The sequence below is a fragment of the Sinocyclocheilus grahami genome, unplaced genomic scaffold (assembly GCF_001515645.1).
Source record: "Sinocyclocheilus grahami isolate Dianchi unplaced genomic scaffold, SAMN03320097.WGS_v1.1 scaffold26.1, whole genome shotgun sequence".
Taxonomy (NCBI): Eukaryota; Metazoa; Chordata; class Actinopteri; order Cypriniformes; family Cyprinidae; genus Sinocyclocheilus; species Sinocyclocheilus grahami.
In genome coordinates, this window is record NW_015505205.1 from 2,418,416 (window position 1) to 2,427,519 (window position 9,104).

At 36.5% G+C, this 9,104-nt stretch overlaps 1 protein-coding gene across 3 annotated transcripts in view; it reads left to right on the top strand.

Moving 5' to 3' along the window:
- Positions 1 to 1,133: 1,133 nt before the first annotated feature.
- Positions 1,134 to 9,104, top strand: part of rbfox3a (RNA binding fox-1 homolog 3a) — a 459,476-nt gene continuing 451,505 nt past the window's right edge. For all 3 annotated transcript variants that reach the window (XM_016252017.1, XM_016252014.1, XM_016252026.1), the window contains exon 1: positions 1,134 to 1,496. The gene's annotated coding sequence lies outside the window, so the exon portion shown is untranslated. The remainder of the gene's footprint in view (positions 1,497 to 9,104) is intronic.

Genomic DNA, 9,104 nt, shown 5'->3' on the forward strand with positions numbered 1-9,104 from the left:
GATGCAACACAACGCGTAAAAAGTATAAGTCATTATAATCCGTAATTATGTCCCCACCCCACTGGATGCAACAAATGCCTCGTTTATAATGGGTTTTAATGTTTTTGTCTCGTTGCTTCAGGACACGGCATCACAGTAGGGTAAGGGGCGTAATATTTACGTCACACGCTTGAGGTATTTGGCCAATCACAATGCTCTGGATAGCTGACCAATCAGAGCACACCTCGTTTTTCAGACCGATGAGCTTTGTAAAAATCGACGCATTTCAGAAAGGTGGGGCATAGAGGAGAAACAATAATGTACAGTGTGTGGAAAATAATGTGTTTTTTTAACCTTAAACCACATAAACACATTTCATTACACCAAATACAGAAAATAATGTTCTTTTTAGCAACATCATATGACCCCTTTAATAAGAGTATATGCAGTATATATCTCTGGTTTTTACTACATAAATCCTGGGGTATCCTTTCAAGCAAGAAAGACAGGGGAGTAAAAGGCAAGTCTATATGCATAATTTTCATAATCTCAACCTTTACTCCTTGCCAAAATGTAGATATTTTCAGACATTCCCCAAAATAAATGTGTGTGCTCTCCTACCTTCCCCTGAAACTCTTTTATTGTTTTTAAACCTAGATTTCCAGGCCAATTCAAATGTGGAAATTGCATGGTATAAATCAAACATCAAGTGTATTTGGTAATCATCAAGTTTAACTGCAAGCAGGCAAAATATATAATTGCTGAATGTGCATAAGCCTGTTTGTATTGTGTCAGAGAAATGGTATAAATTTAGTGCGGATTAGAGATTGAGAGAGCGATGGCGGAAAAGAATAGAGGGCTATAGCTGCCTCTCGTCTCTATCGTTCAGTACCTGTCAGCCTGCGTTAGCGGTCGGAGCCTTCCAAGAAGGGCTCGCGTGAAACTGTCAGTGCATCCACTCCACCTCCGCGTTCTGTCTCTCCTCCTCCTTCTTCCTCCCCATCCGTCCCTCCCACCCTCATCTCTCTCTCTCTCTCCATCTCTGATGTGTTCTTACAGTGTAAGGCGCAGCCAGTGAGTGAAAGCCCAAGCACCCTCCCCAACACACACACACACACACACCCACCGCTTGTGTGAACGTAAACACGCATACACACACACACCACAGACGCGTGTGGTTGACCGCACCGGGCTCTCGGCTATGTGTGAAGACGCGCAGCACGCCAAAGAAGCAGCACTACTGAATCTGACGCTTGCTTTGTAGCAGGACCGCCAACCAGATCGCATCGAAAACCATCCTACTTTCTCTCTCTCTTTTTCCCCTCCCTCTCTTTTCAGTTGTACTTGTGTGAACAGAGCTGGAGAAAAGGAAATACCCTCCCCATCATCTCTCTTTCTCTCTCTCTCTCTCTCTCTCTCTCTCTCTCTCTCTTTCTGTCTGTCCTGTGGTGGGATAAACAGTGAAAAGATGAGCCTGTGATACAGCATCAGACCTGAGTGACCTGACAGCTCAAACTGTGAGTACACGAGCCTCGTACTTTCACTTCCACACCGGCACACACTCACGCCTACATGCAAACAGAATACAAACTCTTTAATTGTTGTATTTGAATAAAGACTGGTGTATTGTCAGCCACTGCTTTTTAACCTTTGCTAAAACTCTTTATTCTGTGCGCTTGACATCAGATTGGTTGTTTAGATTCGCACTGAATGATTGGTTTCATTTTGATGAAACAAATATCCTCCGGCGATAGCAGCGCTTCGTGAATTTAAGTGGCACTTAACGCGTCCAGAACTGCGTTTTCTCACATGCGTTATTCAAAAGTACACCTCGCTCTTTATTTATTCCTAAAACGGGGCACTTATCTGTTACGGTGTACCTCATTCTTGCTTTTATATGAGGAGGCAGGGAGTCAAAAATGAAAAGACATCATCTTAAAGAGTGTCATCCATATCTTCCTTTTAATTCAGATGGACAGTGTGTATGAAATGGTGATGTTGTTTACTTTGAATACTTTAGATTCTTTTTTGTTCCTTTTGAAAAGTATGTCTTGTATCTTTAGCCGTTTTAAGGATTCTTTGTCACTCATTTGTGTGGATTTAACAGCTAAACATAGAGAGGAATTTAAAATAATATTATATTGTGTTTTATTATATAATTCCTTTTGTTTAACTGTGCATTCTTTGTTTTATCATTTGGGTGTGCAGTGACACGCATTAGCCTTTACTGTGTGTTGCAGTGTAGATTTTGTTTTGTTTTGTGTGTTGTTGAGTGCTGGACGAGAAGAAAGTGTGAGGTTTGCCTCCTCTTCGGATGACCGGCCAGAGAGTGAGAGAGAAAGAGATACAGACAGTGAGACAGAGAACAGCGTGTCACATTCGACTTGCTTGTGACGGTTTGCTCAAGCAGTGTAGCATAGCTGACAACTAAAGCGAGAACACAGTGTTACCCTTAGCCTGTGAACAGCCTGGAAACAAAATGAAGCCTTTAAAATGGATTTTAGGAGTTTTTTGTTGTTGTTGTAGGAGTACATATGAGCTTGAATTCATTTTTTATTTTCTATATTTTTTCCTTTGGAAAATAGTGGATGTAGGCATATGCTAACCAATAGAGTGCATATATACTGTATATGATATGTTAACATGCTATTTTATTTGTAGATGGTTTTTAAAATATCTTTTTAAAATATAAAATGGAATGTAGAACTGTAAATGTATAGCTACTGTTCTGCAAATGACATCATAGGATAGACTGGAGAATAGTTTCGTATTGGCGGTTTACATACTGAGCTGTATTGGTAATAGCTAGTTACATTGCATTTCTCCACTACACAGCTAAACTTTGCACTTGAATAGTTTAGCATATTGTATATTCATAGTCAATGTTAAAGCCGTCTCTGTAGTCCTGCACATAATTTCATAGTCTACACAGACTTTAATATCATTTTTTTTAAAGGCACACGTTCTAATCTTATTTAGTGTTGATTGTCTGTTGTGTAGTGTGTTTATTCTTTACATTTCTATGTCATGCTGTTTTTGCGTTTCTCCACTACACAGCTAAACTTTGCACTTGAATAGTTTAGCATATTGTATATTCATAGTCAATGTTAAAGCCGTCTCTGTAGTCCTGCACATAATTTCATAGTCTACACAGACTTTAATATAATTTTTTTTAAAGGCACACGTTCTAATCTTATTTAGTGTTGATTGTCTGTTGTGTAGTGTGTTTATTCTTTACATTTCTATGTCATGCTGTTTTTGCACTGCCTGGATATTTGCTGTGATGCCTACTGTCTTACACATATGAGAGATCAAAGCCACCAAGAAATCCATTTCACATGCACATACAGATGGCATTTGCTTTGCTTTGCTTTGCTTGCCAGTAGATTTTTACTTTCAACATTTACAGCAATGTATAGGAAAAACATACTGTATATAGATTATGACATTTTCTTCCAAAAAAGAAATACAATAAAAAAACGTTTGTTTTTAGAAAAATAGGTTTGTAATTTTCAACAATTTAACATGTTTCCAATATATATTTGCAATATATAAGAAAAATATAGGTTTGAATGAGAATGCTCTTTCCACAAATAAATTAAATAACATGATTAACAAATTATTGGTCAATAAGAGAGTAAACACTAGGCTTGCCGCGTTAGACGGTGCTGACGGTGATACCGTTGTTAAGCCGCAACACCGGTTATGTCACTTGCCCACCGCGGCACCGACCCCTGCTGTCGTTTAGATTTTTTTATAGTAATAAAAATAATTTAGTTCAGTAAAAGAACAGACACTACAATTAAAAACTGAACGCGGCTGCTCAATGCAGCGTGCCGAACGACAGTCGCATCACAGATCAGATTTCATTTATCCAGTGAGGAGAGTGAGTCGAGCTGACTGACAAGAAGAGTGGGGTGAGACAGACAAGACAATCGCGGATGATTTAGTTTCGAAACGAAATGCAAAAGCGCCTGTTTGGCAATATTTTGGATTTTGAAAAACCTGTTGATTTTTGCCATTTATCTAAGGTGATTTTGGAAGTTTTTTTAAAAACATTTCTTTCTTATTTAATTGGTTTCACAGTGTTTGCTGATTTTTACTTTATTTAAACTTTCTGTAATTTATTTATTTTATTTGACATCAAGGTGTATGCCGTGCCTCCAAGATTTCTTATTCGTTTTGGTAATAAACTTTCTACATTTCTTATTTATTTGGTTATATATTATATGTAAGGCTGTGCAATTAATCACATGCGATTGTCATGCGCAAATGGAGCAGCATTTACTACACAGAGCTGTAGTTCACTGACAATTAGGCAATATCGAGTTCATTATCGCAGATTGAATCGCCTGCGATAATGAACGCGATATTGCCTAATTGTCAGTGAACTACGGCTCTGTGTAGTAAATGCCCCTCCATCTGAAAGCAGGTGATGGAGATTTAATACTAATCACGGGACCGGCTTTACTGACGAGATGCGCATGACAATCACATGCGATTAATTGCACAGCCCTATACATGTTTACTTATTTCCAATTTATTATAGGCTACCTATTTAAACTTTAAGTTATTTGTTATTTTATATTAGGCATAGACTGCCCTATAGCATGGTGTATTTTTATTCAAAAAATACACAATGCCATATGTCAAAATGTGCACGCCGCTTTTGCAAGCTATTTAAAAGTGAAGGAAAGCGAAGAAAAGAGGAAACGCCCCTGCCCCCACGGTGATACTGGTATTATCGGTGTTGTCACATGTCGATTAACCGGTGGGAAAATTTCCTCACCGTCAATACCCTAGTAAACACTGGGGAGGAGTTCTCTTAACTGTCCCGAAGCTGTATTGCCAGTGGCCCATTCTTATTTTTATGTCCTGATATTGCAATAAAGTACTTTACTACTACTGCACAACTACTATGACAATCTAATAGAAACCAACATCTTCTGGCAGTTAATCGAGCTCTCCACCTTTTTTCTCTCCTTTTCTCACTCTCCGGTGTGTATGCGCTTGTGTGATTTCACCATTAGGTTTGACTACTGTGCCGTTTCTCGATATGATGACAATTTCCTGCTGAGGTGCATGTCAAATGAATAGTATGAGATGTGTGAACGACATGGTCAGAAAGGTTCACAGCTTGTGAATGCAGATTTCATTCATCCATATGTTAGCAAAGAGCGTAGCACTAACATGAAATTAGCTTTTTACCAAGCTTCTTGATTTCAACGTAAAATTGGCATGTTACTTAACTCCATCCCAGCATGAGACTCTGGCTTTTTTGTGTTGAATGCTCCTGTCAGAATGAGCTACATAGAAGTTAGCATCTGTGTAGTAAATGCTTGTGATGTCTTTTAGGTGAACTCTTCCTGAGTTCTATAAAAAGCCATTGCACAGTCGGAAAAACAATCATCATTGTCAAAGTTTATATTGCAAGTATGAGGCTTCTTTGTCAATTCAAAAGCCAATGTGTAAAGGACATAAAGTAAGACTGTATCGCTTTACAGGGACCTATAACTTAATGCTCTTTACTTTTCAAATTGCTCTTACAGCCTTCAGTGAAAAGTGCATAAGAAGTGCTTGACAGGTAAATCATTTATATGCAATCAATAATGATATTATAGCAGTTGTGTATGACCATCTAAAATAAATTATGATAGTTTTATGCTAACAAAGAATGTCATAAATGGTGCCAAATCGAGTCCATTTTATCACGTTGGGGGACTGGACTGGCAGTTCTTATATATTTGGCAGTAAACCAGTTAAGTTGTCAGAAGAGTGACTCATAGTTACTAAAACTAAGTTAATTAAATATATTTTGTATTTATGTATTTATTTATTCTGTTTTTGCCAAGCTACACACACACACACACACACACACACACTATATATATATATGACCATTTATTCTCTAGAATGGCGTTTATCTGTCTGGGGTCCGCAAATAAGCATAGTCTCAGTGGGAAAAAAAATCAGAATTGAACAGAATGCTCATTGAAAAATCATGGCAAGCAATATATATATATATATATATATATATATATATATATATATATATATATATATATATATATTTTTTTTTTTTTTTTCCTTGAAAGATTTGTACATTATTGCAAAAAAATCAATTTCAGAGAAAATGAATGAGATTTTTTTTTTCAACCTGTTCAACAAACACCCTCAATATTGTATCAAAAAGCAGCTTTTTTCCTTTATGTGTGGGCATTTTCTGTGTGCTTTCTGTTTGCACTTTTTGTGTGCATATGACCAGGATTTAATCTGTCATATCCAATTTATTCAGTCTTTTCTATAACCTGTCTTCTGCTGTATGGTGATAAACAGGTGGTAAAAGGGCCATAGTGTCCCCATGGGAATGTAGGTTTAAGTCCAGACTGTCATGTCTTGATTGCACACCCTCTTTTTCCCCCTTTATTTTCCCGTCTGCCTTCACTACCATTCAGTATAGAAGGCACAAAAACATATATGTACATTCACGCTTATATATATTATGGTATATAATATCAGCACTGTATAACCTTATATAAATGAAAATGCTGAAGGACAAACATAGCTCTTCCTTTCGACACAATGCATAAATCACCCGAGTAGTGTGAAAATGCACATACGGATTATCTGTCATCATCGAATTCACATATTGACAAATTGGAGCCAAAGCCATATTCGTTCATAATCTGAACCTAATGATGTGTTGGCTGACTGCGGTTGGGCGGTGTTAGTCCAGGGTTAAAGGAAACCACCCTGACCTCACCTTGGACCCCTCGCTGTCACAGATGCCCGGCGAGTGACTGATGCAGGACTAAAGGACCTACTTGTTTATGTTCAATGGAGAGCTTTCTCTCCCGTCTCCCTGTTTATTTATGAGCCCCTCTCATCCAGCCTGAGCGAGAGGAGATAAATCTGTCACACTCAGATCTACTACCGCTACAACCCACCCGTGCACACCAGCTTACTCTCACTCTCTCCTTTAGTTAGGTTAGAGTACATGAAGACAACGTACCAACATTTGTTTGCCTTGTTTTTATCACAGGATTTTGAAATGGAGTGCAACGGGTCTAAAAAAACCCTTAAGGAATATGTTTTGCTAAATAAAAGTGCCAAAGTGTATTATATTATACTATATTATTTATTTAAAATGGTATAATATTTTTCAAATAAGAATTTATTTAATGGCAACTCTGAATTCAGATGATACATAGTGATTCTGGTAGCTTAACAACACTTATTTTACTATAGTTGCAGTTCTCTGTTCATTTTGAGTGGCTCTTGATTGAAAGTAATGGTTTAGTGATTGAGTCAGATATTACAAATCATTAAATTAGTTCAGGCTAAGCTTTGTGAGACTGGGTTGTTTCTATGTTAATCTTATTTTGCTTTTGGGAAACTCTGCCCTTATTGGTTCTTTAAAGTTGTTGGACATGTTCAAAATGATAACGTATGAGTTTGAGACTGATTTGTGAGTCTTTTTGACAATTTCATTAAAAAGAACCAGCTCAGGGTCATTTTTTTCCTGAATTGGACTTAACCTGTATTTATATTTCAGTATAATTTTGTGCCCTCTACTTTTCAAGCTTTCATTACAGTATATCCTGCAGTTGACTGCAGACACAACTCAGAAAAATTAATTGAGAAAAACATGTAATTAATAAAAAAATGCAACACTTAATATGGAAGCTTTCATTTAATAGAACCAATCATGAATTCGCACAAGTTGACCACCCTAAAAATGCAGTTTTCTTGAGTGATTTGGACTAAAACGGCAAATTTTGTTATTTTTTGGTGTCTAGTGTTGTTTGATTGGTCTGATTTTAAATGTATATTATTGAAGTGCAGATTTTGCACCACAAAAGAAGATAATTTGAAGAACATTGGTAACCAAACCATTTTGGTGACCATTGGCTTCCAGTGTATAAAGAAAAAAGGTCACACTTTATTTTAAGGTCCATTTTTTGCTATTAACAAACCATTAACTACGACTTTTGCCGCAATTAGCTACTAATTTGCTGCTTATAAATAGTTAGTAAGGTAGTTGTTAAGTTTAGGATTAGGACAACTCTGAATTCAGATGATACATAGTGATTCTGGTAGCTTAACAACACTTATTTTACTATAGTCGCAGTTCTCTGTTCATTTTGAGTGGCTCTTGATTGAAAGTAATGGTTTAGTGATTGAGTCAGATATTACAAATCATTAAATTAGTTCAGGCTAAGCTTTGTGAAACTGGGTTGTTTCTATGTTAATCTTATTTTGCTTTTGGGAAACTCTGCCCTTATTGGTTCTTTAAAGTTGTTGGACATGTTCAAAATGATAACGTATGAGTTTGAGACTGATTTGTGAGTCTTTTTGACAATTTCATTAAAAAGAACCAGCTCAGGGTCATTTTTTTGCTGAATTGGACTTAACCTGTATTTATATTTCAGTATAATTTTGTGCCCTCTACTTTTCAAGCTTTCATTACAGTATATCCTGCAGTTGACTGCAGACACAACTCAGAAAAAATAATTGAGAAAAACATGTAATTAATAAAAAAATGCAACACTTAATATGGAAGCTTTCATTTAATAGAACCAATCATGAATTCGCACAAGTTGACCACACTAAAAATGCAGTTTTCTAGAGTGATTTGGACTAAAACGGCAAAAGTTTGTTATTTTTTGGTGTCTAGTATTGTTTGATTGGTCTGATTTAAAATGTATATCATTGAAGTGCAGATTTTGCACCACAAAAGAAGATAATTTGAAGAACATTGGTAACCAAACCATTTTGGTGACCATTGGCTTCCAGTGTATAAAGAAAAAAGGTCACACTTTATTTTAAGGTCCATTTTTTGCTATTAACAAACCATTAACTACGACTTTTGCCGCAATTAGCTACTAATTTGCTGCTTATAAATAGTTAGTAAGGTAGTTGTTAAGTTTAGGATTAGGAATGTAGAATATGGTCATGCAGAATATGTGCTTTATATGTACTAATAAACAACCAATATGTTAATAATAGGCATGCTAATAAGCATACTAGTTAATACGGTGCAAACTAGTTAATAGTGAGAATTGGTCCCTATACTATATACATTATATCTTCTTTTGTTGCACAGATGAACGAATATCAGTTTT